The sequence below is a fragment of the Bufo bufo genome, chromosome 2 (assembly GCF_905171765.1).
Source record: "Bufo bufo chromosome 2, aBufBuf1.1, whole genome shotgun sequence".
Taxonomy (NCBI): domain Eukaryota; kingdom Metazoa; phylum Chordata; class Amphibia; order Anura; family Bufonidae; genus Bufo; species Bufo bufo.
The window spans coordinates 142,440,253-142,457,538 of NC_053390.1; the positions used below are offsets into that span (position 1 = coordinate 142,440,253).

At 42.3% G+C, this 17,286-nt stretch overlaps 1 protein-coding gene across 1 annotated transcript in view; it reads right to left on the reverse strand.

Moving 5' to 3' along the window:
• The window catches only part of MCTP1 (multiple C2 and transmembrane domain containing 1), a 796,241-nt gene that overhangs the window by 734,938 nt on the left and 44,017 nt on the right, over nucleotides 1-17,286 (reverse strand). The gene's annotated exons all lie outside the window — the stretch shown is intronic.

Here is a 17,286-nt window from a genome sequence, read left to right on the forward strand (position 1 = left end):
ATTCAACAAAGGAGACAGAAGAAGGAGATGTCGGCATCGCGATCAAGTGGACTAAGGTGAGTTACATTTTAAATTTTTTTTTTAACCCCTCCAGCCCTATTTTACTTTGCATTCTGTATAACCATGTTATAAGGGAAAATAATAATGATCGGGTCTCCATCCCGATCGTCTCCTAGCAACCGTGCGTGAAAATCGCACCGCATCCGCACTTGCTTGCGGATGCTTGCGATTTTCACGCAACCCCATTCACTTCTATGGGGCCTGCGTTGCATGAAAAACGCAGAATATAGAGCATGCTGCGATTTTCACGCAACGCATAAGTGATGCGTGAAAATCACCGCTCATGTGAACAGCCCCATAGAAATGAATGGGTCGGTATTCAGTGCGGGTGCAATGCGTTCACCTCACGCATCGCATCCGCGCGGAATACTCGCCCGTGTGAAAGGGGCCTTAGAGGCTTGGATTAATTCTCCTCCATTACCGACAAAAAAATTAAAGGAACCATGCTGCTAAGGCTACTTTCAGACTAGCGTTAATATTTTTCAGTATTGGGATCTATCATAAGGTCTCAATACCGGAAAAAAATGCTTCCATTTTGTCCTTATTCATTGTCAATGGGCACAAAACGTAACTGAACAGAATGGAATGCTCCAAAATGCATTCCATTTCATTCTCATACCAGAGAGAAAGCCGCAGCATGCTGCGTTTTGCTTTCCGTCCTGGGGCGCGGAGCAAGACAGATCCATCATGGCCCACAATGCAAGTCAATGGGGACAGATCCGTTTTCTCTGACACAATCTGACACAATAGAAAACGGATCCGTCCCCTATTGACTTTCAATGGAGTTCATGACGGATCCGTCTTGGGTATGTTAAAGATAATACAACCGGATCCAGCAAATACGCTAGTGTGAAAGTAGCCTAACTTTAATGTACATTACCTGATCATACAGCCCAGCCAGATGGAATTCAATCATTCCTTACCATTACAGAGGGGAGAAAGAATCAAAAACTATTTACACCATATGGTGAAAAATTTTAGGCAAGGACCCTATGGCTACTTTCGGTCACAATGGGCGGAAAAAAATCACATCAATTATACATTATTTCTCATAGTTGACATTCTTATAATCATTGCAAGTCTCCCTCTACTTTTTACTCCATAACTTCTACTACCCCGCGAATGAATGTCACCATGGAAAGCCATAGGGTGGAATCTACACATCTATATTACAGGCGCCTAACGTTAAGAACTTTCTGGGTCACATTCAACTTTGAGTGGTGATGGGGAGGGACATTCAATTAAAAAAGGAAATGGAGGAGAGACATTTTAAAGTATGAGAGTCAGAAATCATGAAATTGAAAAGATTTGCAGCTATTATAGTGCAAAATCTGACACAATGGTATTATGCCATCCAAACCGGCAATGTTCACAGGTTAGTGTGTGTCTGTAATATTGGCAGTGTTCAGGAATGTAACTATAATTCATGGGGCCCCAAAAGCAAAATAACCTGGGGTCCCCTCCACCTAGTGTAAGAAGATTAAAACAGCAGCATAAGTAACAATAATTAAAGGTATGTATTATAGCAAAATATATCAGAAAACCCTCATTATAGCAAAAAGCCGCCATATTGTTATTCCCCACAAAAAGATACAATGTTCTTGCACCTGATTGGGCCTCCTCAACCTCTGAGCCCCATAGCAAGTGCTGCGGCTATAGTTACACCCATGGCAGTGTTATATTCTACCCAGTGCAAATGTTTATAACACAGGACTCCTATCATGAGTAACAAAGGGGATCGGCAAGCCACATGTGACTCAAAAGCCCCTGGTTGGGGACCACAAATCAATGCAATAAGCTTTTCCGAAGTAAATAATCCATTAAAAGGCTATGGACACCTTTAGGGGCAATTTTTAAAGATCTCTATTCAGGATACCGCGCACTACCTTCCCTGCTATCCTCCCTGGTTCCCCTACTTGAAAGGGACCACAGGTGCGTGCCAATATGTAAACCAAGATTACCTTGCTATTGAACCTTCCTCCGCGGTCTCCACTTTTCCTCTATTGCAGGCTTGACATCAGGGTTTAGCGGGTTTGGTATCTTTCTACTAGGATTACGTGACGAAGGACAACGCATTGTCCAAAACGCGTTGGAAGTTTGGCACTCATAACGATCCGTATCTCGTACAGTATAATGACGTCACTAGGTCGCTCCACGTGAGCGCGAGCTTTCAATTCACTAGTAAGGAGCAACGCCACCGGCCGGGGCGTGGCTCTATTAGAAAGATACCAAACCCGCTAAACCCTGAAGTCAAGCCTGCAATAGAGGAAAATTAGGGACCATGGAGGAAGGTTCACTAGCAAGGTAATCTTGGTTTACATATTGGCACGCACCTGTGGTCCTTTTCAAGCAGGGAAACCAGGGAGGATAGCGGGGAAGGTAGTGCGCGGTATCCTGAATACAGTTGTTTTAGGCTACATGCACACGACAGTGGATCCGTAAAAAAAAGGATGATGTTCCGTATGGCATCCGTTTTTTTTTGCGGTACCATTGTAATAATGCATATCCTTGTACGCAAACTAGAAAAAAATAGGACATGCACAATTTTTTTGGCGGGGCAACGGAACTGACATACTGATGCGGATGCACACGCTGTGCTGTCCGAGTTTTTTGTGGACCCATTGAAATGAATGGGTCCGCATCCTATCCGCAAAAAAAACAGAATGGACACGGAAACAAACAACGTTCGTGTGCATGTAGCCTTACAGTGAGGCATTTTTAGCAGCAGGTATTGCGGTACTGCAGCACAAAATATAGGGAGCATCAGCGTCAGTGGACTATTGAAATTACAATTTTTAAAGATATTGCATTCTAATAATTTTGAGCTAAAAATATATATTTTTTATTTGGTCTTTATTTAAAATTGTCATTCCCTTTCTCTGTACAGCATTGAGATTCTTTAGAATAAGGCTGTGCTTACACTGTGTCTTGTCAGCTCTAGTAAAGCCTTATGTCTGATCTCCTGACAGCTCATAAACACGAATTTCTTATCAAACTGATAATATGGCTTAAAGGGACACTGACAGGCCCTATAAACATATTTAGTTATTCCTATGCAGTCATAGGTCTATTAAAGTGTATTCCAATGATATAAGAGTACCCCCTGTCCGCATTGTAAACCATGTAAAAACAACTTTATATTGATCTGTCAATCACATTTCTTTATGCCCAAGGGGCATTTTTTCACATTTCTTTATGCCCAAGGGGCGTTTTTTCTCCTACCTTCGTGCCCAGCCACGCCTCAACTGTCGATTCCTAACGCCGCCCAGCTCATTATTATTCACTGCGCTGGGCGGCTCTTACATTCCCCGATCCTGTCAGTTGCCGCGCATGCCCGATAGATACTTATGGGCATCGGCCTCAATCGGACCATCTGCAGATGGCATTCCTACCCTGGGTACCACCACATCACTAAAAGGGGCCCTGTGCCCTTGTTGCTTCACTGCAACTGGCGTTACAAAAAATATTTATTCTATTACTAAAAGGGGACCACTGGCCACGGTCGTTAGCCTGCTGCATTCGCAGCAACAAATACATTGAATAAGGGTCTCACCTTACATTCCCCTACAACAGATAAAATGGCCATATCGCAAGGAGTTATCTACATCAGACAACCAAATTAATCAGAAAATAATTACAACGTATAAACTATCTCCTGTCCATAGCTGTCAGCGTATCTTGTTCACACATAAAAATTAAATTCTGCTCCAATAACCTTTTAAATTAATCATAAAGAGTCTATTTAACATTGTGATATAGATGTTCCAGACATGTCCTCCAATTAATAATATTCCAGCATCTGCCTGACTGTGAATTTCTAGAGCAATGGTCCAGTATTGGGTACATTTAAAGTAGAAACAGTGGACAATCACCGTGTGACAAAGTGCAATGTCCATTTACATGGAGTACATTTTGAATAAGTGTGACTGGTAGTTGGGTTAAGGTAGCAAGCTTAAAGGGGTATTCCCATCGGAGACACTGATGGCATATGGCTAGGATATGCCATCAGTGTCAGGTAAGTGTGGCTCTCGCATCTGGAACACGCTCCTATCTCCAGAACGGGATCCCTGAAGTGAACAGAGAGCAACCATACATGCATGACCACCCTCTGTTCACTGCTATGGAAGCTATTTCTGGCAGTCCCATAGCAGTGAATGGAGAAGTGGCTGCGCTTAAGCGCTCTTAATTCACAGTTATGGAACTTCCAAAAAGAGTGCGCATGCTCGGCTATTTTTGGAAATTCCATAGCAATGAATGGAGATAAGACTGTGCATGTGCGGTGTTCACTCGTATCTCTAAATAGTAGTGGGTCCCAGAGCTGCACCTATCTGACATTGATGGCATATCCTAGTGACAACACCCCAGCCTGGGTGCGGCGGTCACCAGCTCTCCTTACGCCATTACAAATGGTTACATGATGCAAAGGGATCCAGTCTCCACTGCGGCCAGTGATTGGCTGCGGCAGAGACAAACCGGATTTTTACAGCGAGGAAGTGCAGAGGAGCATCACAGGCCTGGAAGAGAAGGAGCGGGGAGCCAGCACTGGGAAGCAGGTAAGCTAAGGTAAGGTTTAGAAACATAGAATGTGTCGGCAGATAAGAACCATTTGGCCCATCTAGTCTGCCCAATATACTGAATACTATTAATAGCCCCTGGCCCTATCTTATATGAAGGATGGCCTTATGCCTATCCCATGCATGCTTAAACTCCTTCACTGTATTTGCAGCTACCACTTCTGCAGGAATGCTATTCCATGCATCCACTACTCTCTCAGTAAAGTAATACTTCCTGATATTACTTTTAAACCTTTGCCCCTCTAATTTAAAACTATGTCCTCTTGTAGCAGTTTTTCTTCTTTTAAATATTATCTCCTCTTTTACCATGTTGATTCCCTTTATGTATTTAAAAGTTTCTATCATATCCCCTCTGTCTCGTCTTTCTTCCAAGCTATACATGTTAAGGTCCTTTAATCTTTCCTGGTAAGTTTTATCCTGCAATCCATGTACCAGTTTAGTAGCTCTTCTCTGAACTCTCTCCAAAGTATCCTTCTGGAGATATGGTCTCCAGTACTGAGCACAATACTCCAAATGAGGTCTCACTAGTGCTCTGTAGAGCGGCATGAGCACCTCCCTCTTTCTACTGGTAATGCCTCTCCCTATACACCCAAGCATTCTGCTAGCATTTCCTGCTGCTCTATGACATTGTCTGCCTACCTTTAAGTCTTCTGAAATAATGACCCCTAAATCCCTTTCCTCAGATACTGAGGTTAGGACTGTATCACTGATTTTATATTCTGCTCTTGGGTTTTTACACTCTAGGTGCATTATCTTGCACTTATCAACATGAAATTTTAGTTGCCAGATTTTTGACTATTCCTCTAGTTTTCCCCAAATCCTTTTCCATTTGGTGTATCCCTCCAGGAACATCAAACCTGTTACAAATCTTTGTGTCATCAGCAAAAGACACACCTTACCATCTAGGCCTTCTGCAATTTCGCTGATAAAGATATTAAACAATATGGGTCCCAGAACAGATCCCTGAGGTACCCCACTGGTAACAAGACCTTGGTCTGAATATACTCCATTGACTACAACCCTCTGTTGCCTGTCCCTCAGCCTCTGCCTAATCCATTCAACAATATGGGAGTCCACGCACAAAGACTGCAATTTATTGATAAGCCTTCTATGTGGGACAGTATCAAAAGCCTTACTAAAGTCTAGATAATCGATGTCTACTGCACCTCCTGCATCTATTATTTTAGTCACCCAATCAAAAAAATCAATAAGATTAGTTTGACATGATCTCCGTGAAGTAAACCCATGCTGTTTTTCATCTTTCAATCCATGGGATTTTAGATGTTCCACAATCCTCTCCTTAAGTATGATTTCCATTAATTTCCCCACTATTGATGTCAGGCTTACTGGCCTATAGTTGCCCGATTCCTCCCTACTACCTTTTTTATGAATGGGCACAACATTTGCTAATTTAGCTAAGTAGTGGGGGTTTGCGTGGCAGTGGAAATTCCGCAGCTTATGTGGCCAACATCCATGTCCATGATTTCAATGTTCACCATGTAATGCTTATTGTCCCGTGTGCTGGGCATCTGTACCCCTGATATCAAGTTTCAGCACAGCTTACATCTTATTACCAGGGGGATCTTCAAACAGAAATGAACTCTCCAAAATGGACAACCCTTTAATCATTCTAAAAATTACTTACAGTGTCCCCCAATATATATCTTCTACAAACAGTATCCCCCAATATATATCTTCTACAAACACCTCAACTGTATGCCACTGTAAAGCCACACAGAACTATGCTTCAGTTGCCGACCACAACAAAAAAAAAGAAACCTCTCAGTGTAATTTTTTTGTAGTTGCACACTGTATAGGTAAGCATGGTCTGGTCCGGGGAGAGCCGCCGTCACATCCATGTTCACCAGGCACAGCTCTGTACTTTTAGTGGTGGCTGTGCTTGGTTATACAGCTCAGTCCCACTCACTTCAATGGGACAGAACTGTAGAGAATGGTATTATCAGACACAACTGCCTGTTAGACAATGAACGGAATGCGGGCCCTTCAAGCTGTGGACCAGCAGGAGCTACTGAGTTTTAGACTCCCAATGATTTTATATTGTTGGATCTTTCCTAAAGACAGACTTTTATGAAAGAACTGGAAAATCCCTTTAACTAGTACTGAAATAAGTTAAAATAGTGCTGTATGTTAAATGGTAAACCAGTTCAAATTGCTGGACTCAGTACTATACTTTACTGCCTGTTAACACAAGTAAATGCAAAATTATTTCAAAGACCATTCAGACTGACAACATTGAAAGCAGTGTCCACATTTTGGTCGGCAAAGGATCTGCAGAATATGAATATCTTCTGTGTTCATTCTGTATTTTTCTCACTTCCATCAAAAAAGGACTTTTCTTGTCCCCAATATGGAGAGAATAGGGCATGATCTATAAGTTGTGGACAGGCCGCACAGATCCCCAAAAATTTGGATGTGTGCATGGCCCCATAGGAATGGGTCAGTGTGCTATCCACAAAAAATGCAGATGGCAAACTGATGAAAAATAAAATGGTGTGCATAAAACCTTACACTTACACAGGGCACGGTGGATGACATGCGGATGCTAGAAACCCCCTCAGCACTACTATCATACAGGCCATGTCCCCATAATATTTTTTTATTCTCTTATCTAGCTGTATGCTTTCACAATCTTGAGTAATACACCTTTGACGGTCATTGTTTTCGGCAAACAATTTCTGCACAGAGTAGCTGGTGGAAAAGGGTAACCATCTAATTTAACATGGCTTGAGATGACTGAGGGAACATGAACACAGGGGGCATATGGAAACACAGCACCGTGGAGAAAAGCTGAAATAAACTAGATTAGAGAACATGATGGAACAAAAAAAGAAATATAGCAAAACTTAATAGGCCTTAAAATACCCGCAGCGTGATAAAATAAAATCATTCAGCTGCCTTTCTCACTTCCTTTTTGGTGCATTTTTTTGTCGAATTATATTATGGTAAGTTTTAACATATATTATATGCACAAATATTTAGCTATTTAGCCATCTTACCGCAATTATTATTTATTATTTGAAAGCTCCATTAATCCCAAGGTGCTGTACCTCTGAAAGCAGTATACTGTACATACTGTGCATTTGGAAAGACTTCAGACCCTTTCACTTTTTCACAAGTCCAACTGCCACCATACAACCATAAAGTATGATCATCTTTTACCCTGACCTATCGTTTCCTTCCCCTTTCCCTGGTAGACTGTAAGTAGGGGTGAGCGAAATTCGCTTCAGATCTAAGATCCGAAGTCGATTCATTCCCCAACTTCGATTTAATACTTTACGGAGACCTGTCTCCGTACAGCATTAAAATGTATGTGCTGCGTGGAGGCAAAATTCGTTAAGTCTGAAGTCGCATGAGACTTTTGGTGAAGAACTTCTGGCTTTGATTCTACAACTTTAAAAACATTTTAAAATAGAAATTCGGTCGGCTTTGGTACCGGCTGGTACCTCGAAGCCGACTTTGGTTCCTGTAAGCAGGGAGATTTCAGATGCAACACTATAAAAATAAATGGTTATTGGAAACTAATGAAATATTTTCAGAAAAGGAATTGTCCTTTCCGAATTCCTCTACTCCATCCATTAAAACGTTTAGAGACTTATATAATATTTACAAGGAGTAAATATTATATAGATAGATAACTATATTAAAAATTCTATCGTTCCAAAAGGTCTACGTATCTTCATACGCCACGCCAAACGCATTTGTACCCCTGACCTTCTCACCAAATGGGAGTTGGAGGCTACAGCAAGCTCTTTACGTTTAATGAAACTTCTGTTAGATAAAGAGAATATTAATATCGCAGCAGTAGAAAAACACTTAGAACAACTAACTGAGACAGCATTTAAATTTAAGGATCACACAGAGTAAAAAAATAAAAATTGAGTTACAAAATAACGTTGACAGATTTAAGACATCAGTGATTGAACGTAAACATAGGCAATTCATTAAGGACCTAACGGAATTTCGTACTAAGACAGCGTACGAAGCTAAGCAGTCAAGTCAACAGGGGCCGATATAGAAATTCGGGCCCCAAATTGAACTCTAGAGATAACCAATCTACGTTATCTCCCATCCAAACATTGGACCCCCAAAAATCCCTACTCCGTGGAGACCGTGACGAATACAGAAAGGGAACAAGAACAATTGGAGGAAGCGGAGGCACCATTTGCTTCCTCTTGTCTATATCAATACAATATTCGCCATCTTCCAACCCCATTACTTTTTTAGGTCAAATGCCAACAAATACATATGCATTGAGGGACAGACTCCACCCCCCAAAAAAACCTTAGGGCAAGCTGATGATGAATTCACCATAGTAAATTTGTCAGGGATCACTTTATCAAAAACTGAAATGGCTGTTCTGGAAAAGGGACTATCATATGTTCCAACGACCCGCGGGTTTAGGACCTTCATCTTTTTTTCAAGAAAACTCAGATGGCGAAAAATCTTTGCATCCACAGACCAAAAAAGATGCTCTGAGTTAGGATTAGAACCAAATGATCTACAAGGGTTTGACACCTTGGTACAACTACTAGATAAGGGTGACCATACTAAGGGACATGGTCCCTTCACAATTCTCAGGAATAGAGGTACCAAAATGCCCCCCAAGACTCTAAGTGAGGCGAATATTGATCTACAGTATTTCTGAAATAAGTAATAAGGAATTTAGAGCATATCTACTCCACTGAATGTAAAAAGAACAATTCTCAGACAGAAATGGAGGCTTTAAAACAACTAAGCAATAGCAAAAATATTGTGATAAGGGGAGCAATATCACCATCCTTACACTCCATCAATATAGGGAAATGTGCCTTTCACTCTTATCGGACAACCAAAACTATGAGCGTCTAAGGATGGATCCCACTAATATACAGTACAGACCAAAAGTTTGGACACACCTTTCTCATTCAAAGAGTTTTCTTTATTTTCATGACTATGAAAATTGTATATTCACACTGAAGGCATCAAAACTATGAATTAACACATGTGGAATTATATACATAACAAACAAGTGTGAAACAACTGAAAATATGTCATAGTCTAGGTTCTTCAAAGTAGCCACCTTTTGCTTTGATTACTGCTTTGCACACTCTTGGCATTCTCTTGATGAGCTTCAAGAGGTAGTCACCTGAAATGGTTTTCACTTCACAGGTGTGCCCTGTCAGGTTTAATAAGTGGGATTTCTTGCCTTATAAATGGGGTTGGGACCATCAGTGGCGTTGAGGAGAAGTCAGGTGGATACACAGCTGAATAGACTGTTAGAATTTGTATTATGGCAAGAAAAAAGCAGCTAAGTAAAGAAAAACGAGTGGCCATCATTACTTTAAGAAATGAAGGACAGTCAGTGAGGCGAAAAATTGGGAAAACTTTGAAAGTAAGGGCTATTTGACCATGAAGGAGAGTGATGGGGTGCTGCGCCAGATGACCTGGCCTCCACAGACACCGGACCTGAACCCAATCGAGATGGTTTGGGGTGAGCTGGACCGCAGAGTGAAGGCAAAAGGGCCAACAAGTGCTAAGCATCTCTGGGAACTCCTTCAAGACTGTTGGAAGACCATTTCAGGGGACTACTTCTTGAAGCTCATCAAGAGAATACTAAGAGTGTGCAAAGCAGTAATCAAAGCAAAAGGTGGCTACTTTGAAGAACCTAGAATATGACATATTTTCAGTTGTTTCACACTTGTTTTTCATGTATATAATTCCACATGTGTTAATTCATAGTTTTGATGCCTTCATAGTCATGAAAATAAAGAAAACTCTTTGAATGAGAAGGTGTGTCCAAACTTTTGGTCTGTACTGTATACTCAGCTGAATTATCTCAAATACTGCGGGCAGCCTTTGAATGTAAACTCATTGATCGCAATGAATATGAATACCTTAAACCTTCTTTTCCTAAGACAGACACTTTTTATTCACTCCCAAAAATACACAAAGGCCTAAACCCTCTAAAGGGACGACCGATTGTGTCGGGTATTGACTCCCTGACACAGAATGCGGGCACATATATGGACCAGGTGCTTCGCCCCTTTGTTGTGGCCTTACCTTCAGCGATTCGAGGGAATCACTATTGAATCAGATATGTGGTTGACCTCTATTGATGTGGAGGCTCTATACACATCGATCCCTCATAATAAAGGTTTGGCAGCTGCCTAATACTTCTTGGATCTAAAGATCTCTCTGATCATAGTCATTTTGTGATCTAATTGTTGAATTTTATTCTTACCCACAACTATTTTGTCTTTAGGGCAATGTCTACCACCAGCTCAGGGGTACCGCGATGGGCAGCCTATGTGCACCCACCTATGCGAATCTACTCCTGGGCTGGTGGGAGGATACCATTGTCTTTTCTGACTCCTTAGCCCATTGGACCAAATATATCACCCTTTGGTCCAGATTTATTGACGATATACGACTCCTGTGGTGAGGCACTAGAGAGGATTTCAAACTTTTTCTGAATGAATTAAACTCTAATCACATTGGCCTGTTTTTCACATTTGAGCTCAAACGTGATGACATAACTATCTCTCAATCCATAACTAACTCTATCAAGACAGCCCTATATCGCAAAAAGACGTCAACCAACAGTTTACTGCGATGGAAGAGCTTCCATCCAAACCCACTAAAAAGGGGTATACCAAAGGGGCAGTTTTTGAGAATCCGCAGAAACTGCTCAGAACAAGGTGACTTTACATTGGAAGCGTCCAAATTGTTTAATTGTTTTAAACAGAGAGGGGATCCAGATTTGTGTTTCAGAGAGGCATGGAGTAACGGTAATTCCGTCAATAATTCCTCTCTACTCCAACCTAAAAAGAAGGAACACTTACAAGAAACGATTAGGGTCATTGGTACCTATAACACCGAATCTTAACAGATTCGTAATATATTAAGCCGATATTGCAGAAAGAAGTTGAGAAAAATCCAGCTCCACTTTAAAGGAATTGCGTTTATTCAGCTTGCGGTTAAAAACTCATCCAAGAAATACAAAATTTAGCAGTCTTGTCTTGTCAACAACTTCTTTCTGCATTTGCTGCCCGCACCTGACATGGGCCATCCGTGTTCACAACTAAAGGAAGGGCAGGTGAGAGCTGCTACATTTCTCTTTTCCTATTAAGCCGATATTGGTCACTATTAAAAACTGACCCTGATTTGGACAAATTTCTCCCCAAGAGTCCAGCCATTACTTTTAGATGCGGACGTACCATAGGAGACACACTTGTACATAGCCACCTAGAGGCCCGGAGACCAGCACCTGGTTACAAAACAGGAGTATGGGTACTTTCAAGTGTGGGAAGTGCAAAGCGTGCCCCTTTATTTCTAAGGGCAACACATTTATGAACAGAACAGATGAAGACCTATACAGCACGTAGCTTTGCGAACTGCAACACTGTGGGAGTAGTCTATTTGGCGCAATGTGAATGTAGATTAAAATATGTAGGTAAAACCTGCAGAGCTTTAAAAAAAGTATCCTGGAACACATAGGAGATATACGTAATAGACACGACAAACCACTAGCCATACATATTTTATTACATCATGATGGAAACATAAAATACATACATTTTTCAATAATTGAAACCATCAAACCATCAATACGAGGGGGAGACCTGGATAAAATTCTGAAAAAAAAGAATCCAGGCGGATCTACACCCTTAAGACCACAACACCTTGTGGAATTAATGAAGGGATAGACTTTGCGTGCTTTCTATAAAGTCTATGTCCATTATCTATACAGGGAATACCGCATTACCAATATTTTATAGGGTATTAAATAACGTTGGGGCCTGTAGCCAGCCCCATCTCTATATAATGGCGGTATCGCCTTAAATAAGTTTTACCTCTATAACCTATTTATTACTAATCTAATTTCCTGTACGTTTGTTCTTTAGTTACAATATCAGCTCACAGCGTACATTATTGCTACCCCCTTCCCACTAAATTGCAGTTTTGTATACCAACAGAGACCGATCCCAGAGATCATATGGCTAATAGGTGATAGTAGGTGAACTCCGGTCATGTGACTACCTACAGCAACTTGGCTATGCCAATTCACCTCCGCCCTACTGTGGATACAAGCACATGGGGTCTATGCACGTGACTATATTCCGATCACGTGACATATCATGATTGCTCACGTGACACACCGTAATTGCTGGTGGCAAACATAAGAGATGTGACCGCACATTAATGGCCACGAACATCATCACGGACGCCAGGAGACCCTTTCTCATCCCGAGAGGCGGCGCAGCTCCTTACTATTCTGTGTTTCATCTATATACAGGTGGCCGCTATGTACACCCATTGCCGTTTACCCTCTGTCTGACCCACTGGGGTGATCTGGTTCCTGCACCACATCATTGTCTCCTCCCATTTTGCGGACACGCAAGTAGACAACTGATATCTATCTAGCAGTTCTCCCCTATAATTACAAAGAGAGACTGCAGAGATATCTTACATTATGATAATGAGCTGATGTTGAGATCAATTATATCAGTTTGCTTTTTAACTTTAAACACTATAACTCCTCTTTTATATATCTAAATGTTGATTTGCCACTTCTTCAGATTTAAGTTCTGATCTGGTCCTGGTCAGGTATTAAGTCAAATGTACACAAAACAATTATGGGAAGCTCACCGAAAAAGAGCACGGCCTGCTAACAACCAATAGCTAGACAATAAAGATACAAAAAGATGGCCAGCTCACAAGAAGTCAATTAAATCTTATTTAATCCCAACCTATAAAATCGTGTCTGGTATTGGCCAATCATACATACAGTAATACACTCTTATGTGCTGACATGAATACGCCAAATAGCAGTATAAGACCAATATAATTATAAAATCAAAAACAATTGTAAAATATAATTCTAAAATATACTATCAAAATAGCGGTGTAGTTATAGTAGTCACGGTCCCTCCTTTCTATTAAGCTGCGTTGCTCTCGCAGCTTACTATATGATATTTAGACTGCAACCCTATGTTGTTTTCATTTAGATTTTCTTGATTGGTATACTTCCAACAGGATAATGGAATGTTCTATGGGGCTTAGGTGAGTGTCCAGTGTCTTAATTCACAGTGGTATATGCGTTAAATGATTGTTAATAGTGGGGCGCAGGTCCACTTACATGTCCAGTCGCTTCGCCGCCTTTGTAGTATGATGGGTAGTTTTCTTTTGTAGCGCTATGCGCTTCTTACCCGATATTGGTAGTAGTCTGCAAAGTGACGTCTGTTAATATCCAGTCCGTGTGTTGGCTGCTCCACAGACGTTCTCTGGTTGCTAGTAACGCTGCGCGCCTGCGCAGTACGGCTTTCCGGATGCTGACGACTCAACGTGTGTTCTCCGGTTGCTAGCGATACTGAGAACCTGCGCAGTACACATTTCCGGACGCTCACGGCCCACAAGTTGTTTCACTTCGATGTTATAACTTTGCGCTTGCGCACTTCCACTTTTCAATCACCAGAATAGATATTCGGGATTTTGATGTTCTGAAGGTGTATCACAAATTGTAACATGGGTGCAGTCAATCTTCTAGCCAGATGCGTTTCAAAACCACATGGGTTTCTTCCTCAATGATAAAATATTTAATGTCAAATGTGTCCCCTGATGAGCCCAGTGACAGCATGGGTGAAATGTGTTGGAACGACAACGGTGTGAATCGACAGGTCGTTTCTCGTTAGAACATCTAGGGACGACAACGGTGTGAATCGACACGTCGTTTCTCATTAGAACATCTATTCTATATCATTTTCAAAATCAGGATCGGTTTATAGGAGTTGTTAATTTACCTATATTCATGATTTACTTCATTTTTGTGCAAGTTAATTTTTTTTCTCATTGTGTGCTACTCAGTGTTGGGCGGGCATGCTCGACAAAACACTAGTTCGGCTCGAGCATCGCGATGCTCGGCACATCGTGGTGTTCGGCCGAATACCGCGTGTGCTTGAGCGCAATGCTCGAGTCCCCTCCCTGCACGTTTGTTGGCTGCTACGCAGCCAATAAATGTGCAGGTAAGTGCTGCCATTCACCGTGATGCCGTAGTCATGTCGGCTGCTGGCATTACAGTGATTGGCTGGCTGGAACACGTCATCGGGTGCTATATATTAGCCAGGGAGAGCTGGAGAGCAGAAGGGAGAGATAGTGTAGGGATTGAAATTGCAATATGTTAGTTTTTATACTTGTTATAGACCCAAAAGTAATTTTAAGGACTATTGTGTGTGGCAGCAATATATTTTTTTAGTGCAACCTGCACTAAATTGCTAAAACTTGTTAGAGACCCAAAAGTCCTTTGAAGGACTATAGTTGTATCTGGCAGCAATATATATTTTCAGCGCAACCTGCGCTAAATAGCTTGCAATTGTTTGGCTGCAGCAGACAGCGACATTATCTGCGCTACATCTCCTGTCTAACATGTGCGCAGCCTAAAAATATCTGTGACATCAAGTGTACTTTTTCTGTAGACGGTGTCCGCTGTGGACAGTTACATTACCTGCGCTACATCTCCTGTATAACGTTTGCATATCCAAAATATCAGTGACATTCAGTCAAATTTTTTCGCTGCTGGTGGCAGTGACATTACCTGCGCTACATCTCCTGTATAACGTTTTCCCATCCTAAATATCAGTGATATTAATTCAGTGTAATTTTTTATTAGGAGGTGGTGACAGCGACATTACTTGCGCTATACCTCCTGTATAATGTTTGTGCATCCTAAATATCAGTGACATTCATTCAGTGTAATTTTTAATTAGGCGGTGGTGACAGCGACATTACTTGCGCTATACCTCCTGTATAATGTTTGTGCAACCTAAATATTAGTGACATTAATTCAGTGTATTTTTTAATTAGGCGGTGGTGATAGCGAAATTACTTGCTCTATACCTCCTGTATAATGTTTGTGCATCCTAAATATCAGTGACATTCATTCAGTGTCATTTTTAATTAGGCGGTGGTGACAGCGACATTACTTGCGCTATACCTCCTGTATAATGTTTGTGCAACCTAAATATCAGTGACATTATTCAGTGTATTTTTTTTATTAGGCGGTAGTGACAGCGACATTACTTGCGCTATACCTCCTGTTTAATGTGTGCGCATCCTAAAAATATCTGTGACATTCTGTGTACTTTATTTGTGCATACACTAACAAAACCTGTGCTACTGTACGTGTGACATACTTGCAAGCATATAGTGTGAGCAAGGCGAGCAGTAAGGGATGGGGAAGTGGCCATGCTGCTGATGGTGCACACAGAGGCCGTGGCCCTGGGCGCAGAGAAACTGTGCCTGCTGCCAGAGCCCAAGAAACACACTCATCCACAATACCTAGCTTCATGTCCCAATTTTCAGGGCGGCGCAGGACACCACTCTCGAAGTCAGACCAGTGCAACCAGATGGTCAGTTGGATTGCAGCAGATAATGCTTCCAGTCGATTAAGCACCATCCTGTCTTCCACAAAGTCCAGTCTCAGTAGCCAAGAGTCTGGTCAACAGAATCCTCACCCAACAGTGTGGATGAAAAAAGAATTGTCATTTGCAACCTGTGCCGTACCACCACCAGCATGATCCGCCACATGGCATCAAAGTACCCTAATTGGTGGGCCGAATGCCTGGGTCCACAACCAGTGTCTGCGGGTCACACCAATACCTCCTCTTCCCCTGTGTTACGTGCTGGCCAATCCCCCGTCCAAGACGCAGGCCCGGATGCCTCCCGCAATGCACCTGGACCTTCGCAAGCACCATCAGCTAGCACATCCACTTCTGTGTCCCAGCGCAGCGTACAGATTTCTATACCCCAGGCCTTTGAACAAAAGCGCAAATACCCAGCCACCCACCCCAAATGCGCACATTTCCAAATTGCTGGCGCTGAAAATGTTGCCATTTAGGCTTGTGGACGCTGAGGCTTTCCGCTTCCTGATGGCAGCGACTGTCCTATGGTACTCTGTCACCAGTTGCCAATATTTTTCATGGTGTACAGTCCCAGCCTTACACCAGCATGTGTCCCGTAACATCATCACCCATGCCCTGATCAACGCAGTTATTGGCAAGGTCCACTTAATGACTGACACATAGATAAGTGCTTTTAGCCAGGGACGCTACATTTCCCTGACGGCACACTGGGGGAACGTTGTTGAGGCCAGGAGCAAGTCGTACCCTGGGATGGCACAGGTGCTACTGATACCAAGGATTGCGGGCCCTACTTCCATCAGGATTTTTGCCAACACCTACATTAGTGGCTGCAACCCCCCCTTTCTCCTCCTCCACTTCCACGTGTGAATTATCATCTTCCGCACCAGTCAGACATCAGTCTGTAGCTGGAAGCAGTGTAGCACTGCAGAGGGGAAGCGGCAACAGGCCGTGCTTAAACTGATCTGCTTAGGTGACAAACAGCACACCGCCGCAGAGCTGTGGCAGGGGATAAGGGACCAGACTGAGCTGTGGCTCTCGCCACTCAACTTACAACCAGGCATGGTTGTGTCTGATAATGGCAGTAACTTGGTGGCAGCTTTGGAGTTCACACACATACCATGCCTAGCCCACGTGTTCAAATTAGTAATTCAGCGGTTTCTCAAAACCTACCACAATTTGCCTGTGCTACTGGTAACGGTGCGCTGTGTGCCCATTTCCGCAAGTCATCGATAGAT